Source organism: Lonchura striata, chromosome 9 (genome assembly GCF_046129695.1).
Source record: "Lonchura striata isolate bLonStr1 chromosome 9, bLonStr1.mat, whole genome shotgun sequence".
Classification (NCBI taxonomy): Eukaryota; Metazoa; Chordata; class Aves; order Passeriformes; family Estrildidae; genus Lonchura; species Lonchura striata.
The window spans coordinates 5,636,456-5,650,653 of NC_134611.1; the positions used below are offsets into that span (position 1 = coordinate 5,636,456).

The 14,198-nt window shown below is 44.3% G+C and overlaps 1 protein-coding gene across 2 annotated transcripts in view; it reads left to right on the forward strand.

Moving 5' to 3' along the window:
- The first annotated feature begins 432 nt into the window (after positions 1 to 432).
- Positions 433 to 14,198, forward strand: part of JAK1 (Janus kinase 1) — a 57,333-nt gene continuing 43,567 nt past the window's right edge. The window contains exon 1 of one of the 2 annotated variants that reach the window (XM_077785310.1): positions 433 to 518. The gene's annotated coding sequence lies outside the window, so the exon portion shown is untranslated. The remainder of the gene's footprint in view (positions 519 to 14,198) is intronic. The other variant, XM_077785311.1, reaches the window with a different exon arrangement.

Sequence of the window (14,198 nt, forward strand, 5' to 3'; positions counted from 1 at the left end):
AGGCTGACACTGAACACTGGTTGGACTCGGTGACCTTGCGAGGCTTTTCCAAGCCCGATGATTCTGTGATTCCCTAATTCTCTAGCTCAACCAGCACCGTGACAAACTGTGAGCATCCGCGGAGGTGCCAGCCGCAGCGCCGGCACTGGGGTGGGGCAGAAGCCCACAGAGGGCCGGCCGGGCTCGGCTCGGCTCGGCCCGGCCCGGCCCGGCCCGGCTCGGCTGGGCTCGGCTCGGCTCGGCTCGGCTCGGCCCGGCCCGGCCCGGCTCGGCTCGGCTCGGCCCGGCCCGGCTCCCCCTCAGAGCCGCTCCCGCCCGCGCTGCCTCAGCCGGGCCAGGCGCCGCCCCGGGGCGGGCCGGCCCCGCGCATGCTCCGTGCGCTCCGCCGCGCCGGGGCCGCCGCCCTCCGCTCCGGGCCGCCGAGCGCCGCGGGCCGTCCCCGGGCTGAGCCGCTCCCGGCCCGGGCTGCCCGCGCCGACCGCCCGGCCCGCCCGGCCTCGCCGGGCGCCACGGCAGCGGTGAGTGCGGCCGGCCGGGGGGAGCCGGGGAGGGCGGCGCGGGCGGCGGGCGCCTTTCCCGGGGAGCGGAGCGGAGCGCAGCGGGGGCGGCCCGGGGCTGGCCCGGCGGCCGCGCCCGCGGAGCGGAGCGGCTGCGGCCCTGAGCCGAGAGGAGCCCGTGCGGAACCTCCGCGTTCCCCCGATCCCCGCGGGTGCGGAACCTCCGCGTTCCCCCTGTGTCCCAATGGGTTCCGAGCCGCTGGGTCACTGTCCCAGTGGGTTCGGAGCCGCTGGGTCCCCCTGTCCCAATGGGTTCGGAACCGCTGGGTCCCTCTGTCCCAGAGGGTTCGGAACCGCTGGGTCCCTCTGTCCCAGTGGGTTCGGAACCGCTGGGCCACTGTCCCAATGGGTCCCTCTATCCCAATCGGTTCCGAGCCGCTGGGTCCCCCTGTCCCAGAGGGTTCGGAGCCGCTGGGTCCCTCTGTCCCAATGGGTTCGGAACCGCTGGGTCCCCCTGTCCCAATGGGTTCGGAACCGCTGGGTCCCTCTCTCCCAGTGGGTTCAGAACCGCTGGGTCCCCCTGTCCCAATGGGTTCGGAACCGCTGGGTCACTGTCCCAGTGGGTTCGGAACCGCTGGGTCACTGTCCCAGTGGGTTCCGAACCGCTGGGTCCCCCTGTCCCAGAGCGGTGCCCCGGTGCTCTGGTGCCCCTTGGCCGGGGGTGCGGGGCTGTGCGGGCAGCGCTGTCCGAGCCACGTTCGGTGGCAGGAGGAGCAGCAGTGAGGCAGCTCCGGTTGTGGCCGCCGTGGGTTTGGAGGAGTTGGGAGTCTCCGGAGCCCCGGGTGAGCGCGGACCGCCGTGGGCTCCCTGTGCCGGGGACATGCCGCTGCCTTCCGCTGCCGGAGCGGGACAGCTGGTGGTGTCCGGCTGTCGGTCTGGCAGCTGTTCCTCTGTGCGCAGGGATGCTTCGGGACATCTTCCACCCTCCTCTGCCCCTTCCCTCTCCTAGGGGAGGTAGGTGCCAGCTGTGGCTGGGTATCCATCACCCCAAAGGACACGCAGGGATATGGAGCAGGGAGCCTGGAAAGCTGTGCCGACTGTGCACCTTCTCCAGAAGCCTAAACCATAATTCTGCTCTGTGTGCGTTTGACAAAGTAATTGCTGTGTTGGATAATGGCTGGGAGCTGGAACTAAAGCTATCTTTAATTTGTCTTCCAGCCCAAACCAATCTATGGTTCTCTAACGGTGTTGAATTGGGATTTTTAAAATCCATGTATGAAGAAAGCCAGGACAAATCTGAAGCATATTAAGGGCTAATAATGTAGATTGAGAGTAGAAAGGCAACTCGGCAGTGGCTCAGTGCGGCAGGAGAGGATGGATCCAGCCCTGTCTAAACAGACACTCTCCCTGTGCTTAGGAGGATGCAGTGTCTGTTCCAAGGGATAAGCAGTGGGAAGTCATAATTTCAGGCATGTGTTGAATGCTAAATGCAAGAAAACTTCGGGATTTTTTTTTTTGGTGATTCATTTATTGGGGGAGGCAGATGGAAATAACTCAGACTCATGTCAGTGTTTAAACTAAACTCCAAAGAACCCAACTTTGCAGTTTTATTTCCGAGCGGAGTGGATGTACTTTGGTGCTGCTTTATTCGGGTGCTGCAGCTCGTTATGAAGTTCAGTTTTGCCCTTATAAGGGGACTGGGAGGCATTTCCTCCTGGCACTTGTTTTTAAAGCACACAGGAAGTTGCACCTTGATCTGGGTCTGTGTTAGGTGATACCAAGGCAGGTGCTTTGAAATGTGGGGCCAGCTCAGGCTGTGCTGCTCTGGCTGAGCCTACAAAACCCGTCAGGCTTGAGATGTTAAAGTTTGTCATCGCAGGCAGATGCTACAAATACTTTTTTGTCAGCACATTTTTGCTGATTCAGTTGTTAAATATGTTACTGATCCAAGTGTCACAGTATCTGCAAGCTGTCCCAAAGCCTGGTGGCACAGCGTGTCTCTGGCCTCTGGGGAAGGTGATGTGAAAAGCTTGTAAAAAGCCACGGGGAGTGGATTTAAACTTAGAATATAATAGAACATATTCTAGAATATAAACACAAAACAATAGAATATAAGCACAAAATAGGAGTGATTTTTAAGTGTGTGAACTCCTGCACAGTTATTCAGAATTAATTGCAAAGTGGCCTTTTTTTTTTTGAGAGGCAGCTTCTGTAAATGTTGAGCTGTTTTGGTATGTTCAAATTGTCTATTCAGTGATTTTAGTTACAAAAAAAATCAGGAATATTTAATGCAAAAACTTTGGAAAGCAAACCTGTATCACTGCAAAGCAAAAAGCTGAAATGCACCTGAAGAGTCACTCAGGGGGTAAAAATCAATATTCCTTTTAAACTCCTATTTCCCTTGGTCAAACAGAATCTGCAGTTTCAAGTTAGTTTAATTCTTTTGCCTTACCTCTTCAGGGCTGCAATTAAGGCAGGTTTCTTTTAAGTGGTATAAATTCAAGAAGTTTAGACAGACACTTCTGAAGTGGTTTAGTCTTAAAAATAAAGACAGAACTCAGAGAAATGAATTATCTTTTTTTGTGTGGAGGGGATAAATCTGTTTTCACAGGTAGCATCCTGCTGGCTTCACCTCTTTCCCACCACGTAACTCCCCCTGCTCCCTGGATTTGGAGGTGAAACCCCTTTTTCTTCAACTGAACTTTGCTTGGCACCTTCTGATGCCTGACCTGGCTTGTGGAAGAGGCTCAAAATGAGGAAGGGACCTTCAAAATCCAGCAGGTGGATGGATAATCCTTGTGTTGGGTGGGAATTGCAGCAGAAGGAGCTGCTCTGTTCCATAAAGGGGAAGGTGTTTGCATTGTTTGGGGAGGCCAAAGCTTTCACACATAAAAGCAAACCCTTAGGACTGCTTTTATCGAGGTGTGAAAAGGGTTGTTGTGAGAATTTCTGACCCAGGAAGGAACTTGAGAAGCCAGATTGTGGAGGGAACACCGAGATGGGGCTCGGTTCCTGGTTTGTCTGGTGTCCAACAGCAATTAAAAATGATAAAAGTGTTTTCTTCTGGGTGAAAAACTGGCAATATTCACGTTGTTCTTTTTCAGCCTGGCTAACAGTTTGCAATTCAGGCATTATTCCTGTAAACACACTCAAGAGTTGCTTTAGATCTTTGAAGCACTTAAAATGCAATTAGATTTCAGGTATTGGTGATGGCAAACACTTGCTAAATTGATAGAAAATGGCTTTTACAGTTCAAGCACATAATTCAGGCAGTTAATGCTGAGAGCCTGCCTGCAATAAAGCTTTTCATGGTTGATGCAGCTCGGTTTTGCTGGCAGGGTGGGACAGAAATGCTTGAACCTCATCAAAAAGGAAAGTGGAGCTTTAAAAAAAATCAGCATTTTGGGGTTTTGGCAGCTCAATTGCCACTTGCATCTCTTGCTGTAGCTTCTGTGCAGGAATTGAAGTGACAGGGGGGCTGCTCTCTCACTTGATTTCTTTAGCAGCACTCTGGGGCTCCCATCCAGGATTTGTTTCACATAGATCCTTCCAAAAAACCAAAACAGTGCTGAAAACTACTGGGAGAAGTTGCTGAGGGTTCTCTTGAGCAAAATGGCTGCAACTTTCTCTTGACTGCAAGTGGAGAGGAGGAAGTATAATTTAGTGGTTTTAATGTCCTAGCCTGTTGCAGACAGGTGGATTTTTAAGGAACATGCCCTGACCATTTTCTTCATGCTGAAGGTCTTTATAAAACTGCAAACAGTTTTGCTGGCTGGAGTAATTATTGGCTGGTTTGTTTTTTTTTTTCTTTTCCCCTTGAACTGGTTATATAAATGTAACATAAGTTGCATAACTGACAGAAAAATTGAGCTACAGGAAACTGGGAGGGCAGCCTCGATCGACATGGAAAAAGTAAAGTCTGCAGCAGTTACTCTGCATATCAATAATGCCTTTTACACAGTGTGGGAGGATTGATAACGGTGATATTAACATGGTTCTCTGCATGGGGTGTGATTATGATTAGGCACTGAAACTGCTGGCACATGAAATTATTCTGTTTAATTTATTTTAGATTTCCTTCTCCCCCCTCTGAGATGTAAAAGGTAATTTAGGAAATAAAGGAAAAGAGGTGGAAGTGGAGGGAAAAGCAGAGGATTTGTGCATTATCTTGAACTGTGGAGAAAGGCAGTGGTGAAAGCCTGGGGGAAGAAAAAAAAAAAAGAGTTTTTATATGAGGAGGAAGCAAGCTGCAGAGTAAGGTGGAAATAAGCAGAGAGTAGGAAAATTGTTGAATTAAAATGGTTTGGTGTTGCTGTTGGTCCTGTTTGGATCTGGTTGCCAACAGTTTTCTGGAAATAGCAAGAAGGAACCCTTACAAGGGGATTTGCTTTGGGAAACTCATCTGTCATAAATCCATTTATTTGGCAGCTTTGCTTTATGATAGATTTTACTGCTACTCCTTTGAAGCAGGCCTGCTGCATAAGGGAAGCTCTGCTAATAATGGGAATTAATTCAGTGTTTAATACAGTATTCTCCGAATTTTGAAGCGTGCGGGGTTTACTGTGAGTCAGGAGTTTGGCCTCAGTTCCCAAAGGCATAATTCTCTTTAAATACAAAATCTGACAACTGCTCTTCCTCCTTCCAGGAGAAAACTCCTAAAGGAAATTTGCACATTCCTCCCTTGTTTATAGAATGGATCTGAGAGGGGCTTTGGCGTGTTAAAGCCCCAGAATATGAATATAGTTCAAACTTTTAGCAGTCTTGGACTCCAAGTGCTGTTTAGATTGTTCCTTGAGTGTTTCCTGTCTCTTCCAGCTATTCCAAAACTGAGTGGAATTTGTCTTGCTCATCAGGGGGCCCAGCTGGAGTTTAGCAGGATATTGAAATATTAAATTGTGTTAGTGATACTCTTAATAATAATAACCCTTTAATGTGGTGCATATTCTCTCAAAATTGGATTATTAGTCTTTCACTTCAGATCTTTGAGACCACTTCATTCTCCTGGCTGGAAGCTGGCACTGAGCTAATATTGACCGATATCATTCGGAACAGGAAAAAATTGTTGTTCAACTTAGGAAATCTGGGAAAAACCCTTGACACCTTGTTTGTCAGGAAAAGGAGGGATCTAAACCTTCCACTTTTTTTTAGATAAGGAAAATGGAGCAGGCAGTGCTCATTCCATGACTGGGACAGGAGAGGGAACACATTTTGTTTGTGTATGGACTCAGATTTTCAGGAAATCAGTTTGGCAGAGGCGACTTTTATGTTCATTTTGAGCCACCAGCAGCACGGAGAGATACAATAAACAAAACAAACCTTAAAAACCTTGGCACTTGGACAGTCTAAATGACTTCCTGGTGCTTGCCATCCATAAATACCTGGCTCTGCTCTCCTCTGGATTTTAGTGAAGTATGATAACAAATGCAAAGCAGTTTTTAATATTCGTGTGGTTTGTCCTGTTTGGCTTTTATCTTTTCATGAAGATGAATTAGTTGTAAAGCATCATATATTTAAGGGGGGAAAAAGTATTAAAGGTACCACCTTCAGTACTGCATTAGGCTCAGTCTTTTGTATTTAAATCTATTTTGCATGGGATGACTTTTTTTGTCTCCAGGATCTCAAACTCTCACCTCTTATCTCAAGCTGATGGTCTCCTGCATGGAAAAAAGGGGTGGCCGCCCTCAGTGCTGAATTTTGAATTCAAAATCCAAAATTCAGCTGCAAGGTGGCATTTGCAGGTCACTTGGTGTGGTGTTTTCTTGTGCACTCGGCGTTTCGTGTTTACTGAGGATGCACAAGAAATAACCTTTCGCTTCCTGGACACTTCTGAATTTCACTTTTCCTCAAAGTACAGCAAAACAGGCACCAGAGAGTTTAAAAGTTCATAAAGGACCAGAGGTCAGGGAGCCTGAGCTGTGTGTATCACACCTTTGTGTTGGCACCCTCTGTCACTCTGTGCTACAGCAATTACCCTCCCTCTGAAAAAAAAATAAATTACCAATTCACAGTTTGCCTCTTTGCTCCTTCCTGCTCTTGATGTGTATTGCATTTATATTAAATTACTTTTTTTTTTCTTCTACCCTTCTTTCTTGTCCTTAATGCTGAAGGAAGAGAAAGGTGCATTTGACTTTGGTAATGATAACAGCTGCAATTCCCAGATTTAGCATTTGCTGCCTTCCAGTGTTCCTGGTGGAAAAGTCTGTTTGGGCTCTGCAGGTTGTAATAATGGGCACCAGGTGCTTCTGAAATGGAGTTATAACCTTGCAACTTTTCTATTAGAAATCTCAGGGCTTTAATGTCTTTTATTTGACTTAGGTATTGATTTGTAGAAGTCTCTTAATAACTCCAGGCCCTAAAGACAAAGAATAGTCAAGAGCTCATCCAGACTCTGCTCAGAGACAGGGGACCTGCGTGATCCCTGATTTTTGGTAGGATCATAGCAATTCATTGCCAAGGAAACTTGTGCTCACTGTCCTGAGGGGAACATCTCGGTTGTTTATTGGTGATACATAACAAACCCTGATGGATGCATCCCATGGAGATACAAATTGCTGGCAAAGCTTTGTAGTTGGATTTCTCCCCTGGAAACCTTTGTTTTACCAAGTGGAAAAAAAGCACCTTGCCTTGTTCTACACCAAGAATTGTTTTAGGAGGAATTCATGGCCTTGAACAACTTCCTTGTAGTTTTGGGCTTGGTTGAGAGAGGAGAGCCTGGGTTTGATTTGGATGTTGAGTGAAAGGACAAATAGGGATGGCTTAGAGCTGCATTTTTACCAAAGAACAGCTATCTTCTGCCAAGCTGAAAAAAAAAAACCAACAACCCAGTGGGTTTTACAGTGCTTTCAGCTTCCTGGACATGTGACTGACAACTCAGCCAGGCTCCAGATAAATAAGGAAGATACATCAGCAAACAGGCTTGGCTTAACAAGAAGGCACCTTTTAAATCCTGCTCACCCCGTGCCAGCACAGCCTTAAACACCTCAGAGCTGAGGTGCTGATGAGATTAGCTGGGCTTTGTGATTAACTCTTCATCCTTGGCGGGGATTGACTGCGTGTTTGTCTTGAAATTAAAGAGTGTGGTGCTGATGCTTCAGGCTTGGCTTTTATATTTTCACATTCTGAGCTGCTTTAGTGTGTGATTCTGAACTTCACACCAGGGGATGCTGAGCTCTGTGCACAGAGCAGGGACAAAACAATTCCTGCTCCAGCTGGGCACCAAGGACAAATGATCCAAACCTCAGCCCAGGAGCACAAACAGCGTGGGCTGGAGAGAGAAAAACAAGCAGGGTGGGACTGATGGGCTGGAGCTGGAATGGGACAATGAACTCCAAGGTGCCAATGGAGCAGAACTGATCCCAGGAGAGCCCCGGGAGCGCTCGTGCATTTTGGGACCATTTTGGGTCATTTGGGTGCAGCCCTGGCTGAGCTCTGGAGCTGCCCAAGGTGGATCCATGGAGGAGATGCTTTGGAGAAATCCCTGCTTTATTCTGGGACTCTGCCCAGCCTCTGCTCCAGGGCAGCCAACACAAGGCATCATCAGCACCTCCAGGTTTAATCACTCCGTGTTTGAATGAAGTTGAATTAAGTGAGAAGAACCCAGACTTTTTCCTTGGCTCATGGTGTGTGTGGAGGCAGCAGAGCTGCTGTGGGGCATCCTTGGGTTTCAGGAGGTTTCTCCTCAGCTCTGTGGGAACTTGGGAAATCCTGTGTGAGGAACAGCAAGCTGAATTGAGGTGGAGCAGTTCAGCTCCATCAGGCACAGAATTGTTCTCAGAATTGTTTTCTCCACACCTGCACCACAGCCTGGGCCTGCTGCTGCGTCTGTGCCTCATTTCCCCTTCCTACAGAACTACCAACTCTGTATATTAATTTTATGTGATTTTTAATTTTATATTTTGATTTTATATTAATTTACAATAATTTTCTGTTTTATGTGATATTCATTTTATGTAAATATTAATTTTATGTGACCAAGGCAGGACCTGCCAGCCTATAAATCTGCATCCTGCCTCACCTTCACTCTTGACACGAGCCCTCCTTGATTTTGTGTCATGCTTTGATGAACAAATTCCTCAGGACTTGTTCAGGCTGCCGAGTCCTTGGTACTGAACCGCCTGATGAAGTTTAATTAGCAGTGAAATTGCTGTGCTTGTTTGTGTGCCTACTCTGCTGCTCTCTTTTGGCCCCTGGGTTCTGCAAAAGCTCAGCTTTGCACACACAGTGCCTATCACTGAAATTATTACATTAAAAAAATGGATTTCTCCAAGCTTTGTGCCGAGTTCACCCTTGGAAATACAGCTGAGATGCAAACCACTCTTCCTGGTATTTTTGCTGATATTGCAGAGGTTTTTTTGTTAAAACCACAATGTTTTCCAGGGAAAAGATTTACTGCCTGTTTCAGCTGAGCTTTTGGGAGCTCTTTAATCTGCAGTAGCTCTGCACTGAGGGCAGCCAGCTGGCAGAAGGGCACATGACACTCAGAATCCCACCCCTAAAAAAAATTCCTTTTTTTAACCAATAATAAACGTTGGTAACCACCAGTAAAGCAGTGACACCTTCACCAGGCTCGTTGTACATCTGCTCACAGCCACAGCAATTTTTAGAGGATGTTCTAATCACCAAATTATCCTTTAATTAAAAAAAACATAAATCACTCTTCAGTATGGTTTAGAAGTTTTCACAATCAGTGGAGATGAGCAGCTTTCCCAGGCTGTTTCAGCATATTTATTTATTAAAGCCTAGTGTTGTTCAGTTCCAGAGGCAGGGAAAGTTGGGAGTGGTTAATTAGCAGGGAAAACTGACATAATGATCCCTATCTTCTGAACAGATACACACTTGTGGTCCTATAAAACTTTTCTACATGTCTGTACTCATTGGGAGGGCACAGCTTGAAACAGAAATGTTTAATTTGTTAAGCCTCAACTAAAGGCTTAAGGAGCAGCTTTATATAGTATATAATATTTCTATTATGTAATATTTATATACTATAATATTTATTATATATTTATAAGCTTTATATATTATATAATATATATATATTATATCTCTGTGTTAATAGAGCTTAATTTTTTAGGCTTTAGTTTAGAATCAGACTCTTAAGGATGGGTTTTAGGCCTGGACTCTGCTCTATGATCATCCCATTATAAAATAGGACAAAATTGAGTAATTCCCTTTCCCCCCCATCGGTCTCAGCCTCATCCAGAGTCAGGGGTGAACCAGAAAATGGGGATAGGAGGGAAAAGTTCTTTTTTGGGTGCTCTTCAGCACAACTGGTGACTCAGAAATGTGTTGTGGAGATGGCTGTGGTTGGAGTTCTTGTGCTGAGCCTCACGTAATTTCTGTTTCCAGCTCAGGTTTGTTTTCCTGCTTTGATTTGCATATGATCCTGATTGTTTCCTGGAGCTGGGACCTAAAAATATAAACCAGGGAGGGTTTTTATCTGTGAGCATGAGTAATGGGGGGGGTCAGAACAAATAATTATGCAATAATTGTATTCTTTCCTCTTTCATTTTGTAGCTTGGTCTTGTTCTAAGCCAAAGGCCCTGGCTTTAGGATGAGAAAAATGGTGATTTGATCAGGTTGTGCTTTTACTAAGACAAAATGTCATTTTATGCTTAAGAAAATAAATACTATTTACACCAGTCCTCTCATTAAGGAACTGGAAAACCTTTCATGTAGCACTTTAGTAAGAAATAATTTTTAATACAATTAACACCTCAGACATCCATTTTTAACTTAAAATTGGATTTATTGCTAGATCAAAAGTGTGTGCTTCAGTCCTATTGATAACCAGCAAGGAATGGCTGTTCCTGGAATATCTGGAATTTTCCCTTGCCCCATCTGTTTGCTCTCGTGTTACAGTAAACAGCAAAGAATTTACAAGATTTTAAAGCTGTGGCTTTGGCTTCTGTAATTCTCAATTAGACTCCCATCGTTCCCAGCTGAAATGGCAGGGTGCCTTTTCCAGAGCTTTTATCAAAGGCATTTTTCATTTCATTTTTCATTTGGGGAAAGTGCCCCTGCCCATGGAATGAGATGGGTCCTTCCCAATCCAAACCATTCCATGAACCCAGGCCAAGCATGTGATGAGAACTGGCAGAAAACAGAGTTTAGAGCAGCCTAAATGAAGTCCTTTGCCCTGATTTCAGTGACTTTTGGTCACAATCCATTAACTCTGGATTTCTCGAGGCAAAAATAAGGAGTGGGATGGTATTTCTGGAGTGTTTAACACTTAATAAATCAAGGCTTTTAATATCATCTAAATAAAAATGTACAGAGAACATGTTCTAAATGGAATTAATTTTCCTTGCTCTGATGGGGAATTAGTGCCATGCTAATTTTTCTCTCTTGGGAATCAAATTCTCCTCATGGTGATTTTGTGATTATGGGGTTTTTTCTTTAAATTCAGGTGAATTTGCCCATGAGAATGTTTTCTGCATGTCTCCTTTCACTAAAATGTCAGCTATTAATTGTACAGTGGGCATTGAAGGGGGACAAAAATAGACTGTGCACTGATGGATTTGTTGAGTTTATTTCCCTGTAAGAATGAGGAAAACTACTCCTTTTTTTTTCTATTTACATGGAAAGATGTGTCTGGAGTTGTGTGGAGAGATGCAGCAGGCAGTTTTTAATTGCAAATAATCTTTTATGTGAAGATAACCACTGTGTATGCACAAAAGTCGCATGCATAAATAAACGTTGGCTTTTTAATTGGTTTTTATTGCTGGTTAACTTTAATTTATGTGCATTGCCACCTGAGAAACGAAGCAGTTGACTTTGTGACATAAATACCAAGGCAGAAATGCAGCTTGGCTGTGGCCAGATGTCCAGGTTGTGACACCCAGGGCAATATCTTGACTTGAAAATTATTTATTTGCCTTTGGGAGGTGCATGTGGTATTTCTCAGATTGCTTAAGAAAAGTGCTGGGGGGTTGATACATTCCAAGTTACTACAGGAATTACAGGTATTTTATCCTAAAATTGATTTCTGCGAGTTTTGTCTTAGTTTTTGTCTTGTTAAGTCTGTGATTAACTTTTCAACACAGAGCTATGTGCCATGTCCCTAATAGTTATTTAATGTGTACTAAAATATTCTCTCAGGTCTTTGAATTCTGAAGCTGTTCAAGCATTTTGATTTATTTTCTTTAATGTGCTGATGCATTTTGAGTCAGTTTTCACAGGATAACAACGCTCTGGTAATTACAGTGACAGGGCAGTGGCTTCTGAACCTCCCCAAAATCCAGAGATTTCTGTAAATTATGGAAATGCCTGATGTGGGGTTGCTCGTTTTTGTAAGGGAGGAACCAACAACAAGATGAAATTGGAGGTTTTGTTGTTCAGATTCCTGCACGACAACTTGCAGTTGAATTTCTGAGTTGTTTTTGAGGCCAGAAAAAAAAGGAAGTTCTTTCTGGAGAATTTAGAGCTGAAAGCTCAGGCTGTGGCGTCCTCAGTTTTGTGCACACACAGGGCACCTTCTGCTTTGATTTCTCCAGGATTTTTATTATTATAATTATTATATTATTTATTTTTTACATTTACTCCAGGATTCCATGTGCTTTACAGGGGGATTTGCTTCCCACAGTGGAATTTGCAGGAAGTGCTGCCCACTGCAGTTAAATATTTATTGCCAGAATAGCTGCACTGTATTTGCAGCTTTGGGGCCGAGCAGGAAATGTCCAGATCCTTCACAAAAGTTCTTTTTTCCATGGATTTTGGGTTGGAAATCCAGGCTTTGGAACTGTGACTGTAAACCAGCCAGTTTCATCACAGTGGATAAAAAATGGGGAGATAAGTGGTTTATGATTTAAAGTTCTTCAGACTTGTCTCTCTCCTCTTTTTTTTTTTTTTTTTTTTTGGTTTTTCCCTCTATCTTTCCAAATTTCCTGGCTCTGGGGTTCACAAATTTCCCTTGGAACTCTTCTTTTCCAGTGCACACTCCTATCTTTTCTCATTTGTAGGAATATGAAAAGAAATCCAGAGGGGGTGTGAAGCTACACTCACGGCTCAGTTAAAATTAAACCCAAGTTTTTGAAGCAAATAATGAATTCTAAATTTACCCTCCACTCCAAAAAAAAAGAAAAAAAAAATTCAGAAAATTTTGTGTCTCGTGCTGTCTGAAGCACAAAAATGTGTTGTTAGTTCTGGTATCAGGTTCAAAAGGGGAAACACAAAACCCCAGTTCCTGTTTTTGTGACTTGACAGTTTGAGCTGGGACTTTGTTGCTGGGTTTTGCTAGTTTGGACACAGGCAAATGGATTTTAATAATTTATAAGTGAGTTAATCTGGGCTTAACATTTATCTGTCCTCTCTTTTTTCTGAGTTAAGGTGAGAACTTCACCCAGATTAGTGATATTGTGCTTTTTCTGGAAAAAAGAAGAGCAGAAATGGCTGGCACAGCCCAAGGGAGAGAAAAAATTAATAATTAATTCATAGGTACCTAATAGAGTAGTGCAAGTGTAACACTCAGCAACTTCCAGGAAATACTAAGGATTTTTCCTAAAAGTTTCAGGATTTTTCCTCTTGTATTTTTTTTCCCTTGAGGTCCGAAAAAAGCCACTGAACCCCAAAACAAACTTGTTGTTTTGGCAGAGGGAGGGGAAGAAGCAATAAAAACTTGGCATAACTTCTGAAGGATTTATGTAAGGATTAATTGCATGATTGCAACATTAACTCTATGGTTTGCTAACACTCTTCACTTTGCCATCTCTTTATGATCTCTTTTAAGGCATGACAATTTAATTTATTTATTAAATTTAATGATTGGCTCAGTATCACTGCAATTCTGGCAAAGACTTTGGTTTATGCAATTTTTAAATAGTGCTGGAGACCTACTTGTGTACATAAAATATACAGGATCACATATTGCCACATTTAGTGTCTGTATATCACTGATATCTGATTATCTTAATTCATCTTGATTAAACTTTGTGTCTGTCATGAAGATTTTTTAAAAGGCTTTTCTGTTCTCTGTTTTCATGGTAAATGTACAGTCAAAGTATAAAAATTACCAACTTAACTCTGTGGAAATTCCCTGTATGTGACCACCAGTTCCTGTAAATAAGGCAAAGAGGGGTTTTTCTGATTTTTGTGGGGTTCAAGCAACAGAGGGCAGAGATCCAGGACTCGGAAGGTCTGTGATGACAGCTTTGGCATTTCTGGGGATGATCTTGGGGGCCAACTCAGTAATTCAGTGTTTTGGAGGGCAACTCAGTAGCTCAGCATGGCTGCAGTTAAGGTGGAGAGGGTAAGGAATTATTTTCTGAGGCTAAATATTTGGGAATTGCCTGTTAAACTTTTGGAGGGTGATTTAAGCATGACAACCCCTCATTTCAATTCCTTTTAAATATTGGATTTCAGTAGCATAAGCCCACGAATGATGTTTTTCCAAGTGATCCTTGAAGGCTGAAAGAAGAAGTAGCAAATCCTGATGAATTTTTCGAGGTGTTTCCATGCCCCCTCTGGCCTGGAGCTCCTCAGAGTGGCCAGTGGTGTCCAGGCTGTGGAGCAGGAGCTGCTGGAGCCAGAGTGGGGCAGCAGATAGGATAGGAGGGATTTGGGATGAGCCTTGGGATGAGTCACCCCTGTCTGAGTCAGTGCTAAAAGCCATTGAGCAAGAGTGGCCCGGCTCAACTATTTTTAATATTTGCTTACTCACATTTACTGTACTAAGCTCTTTACAGGAAAGGTAGTTAAGAGCTG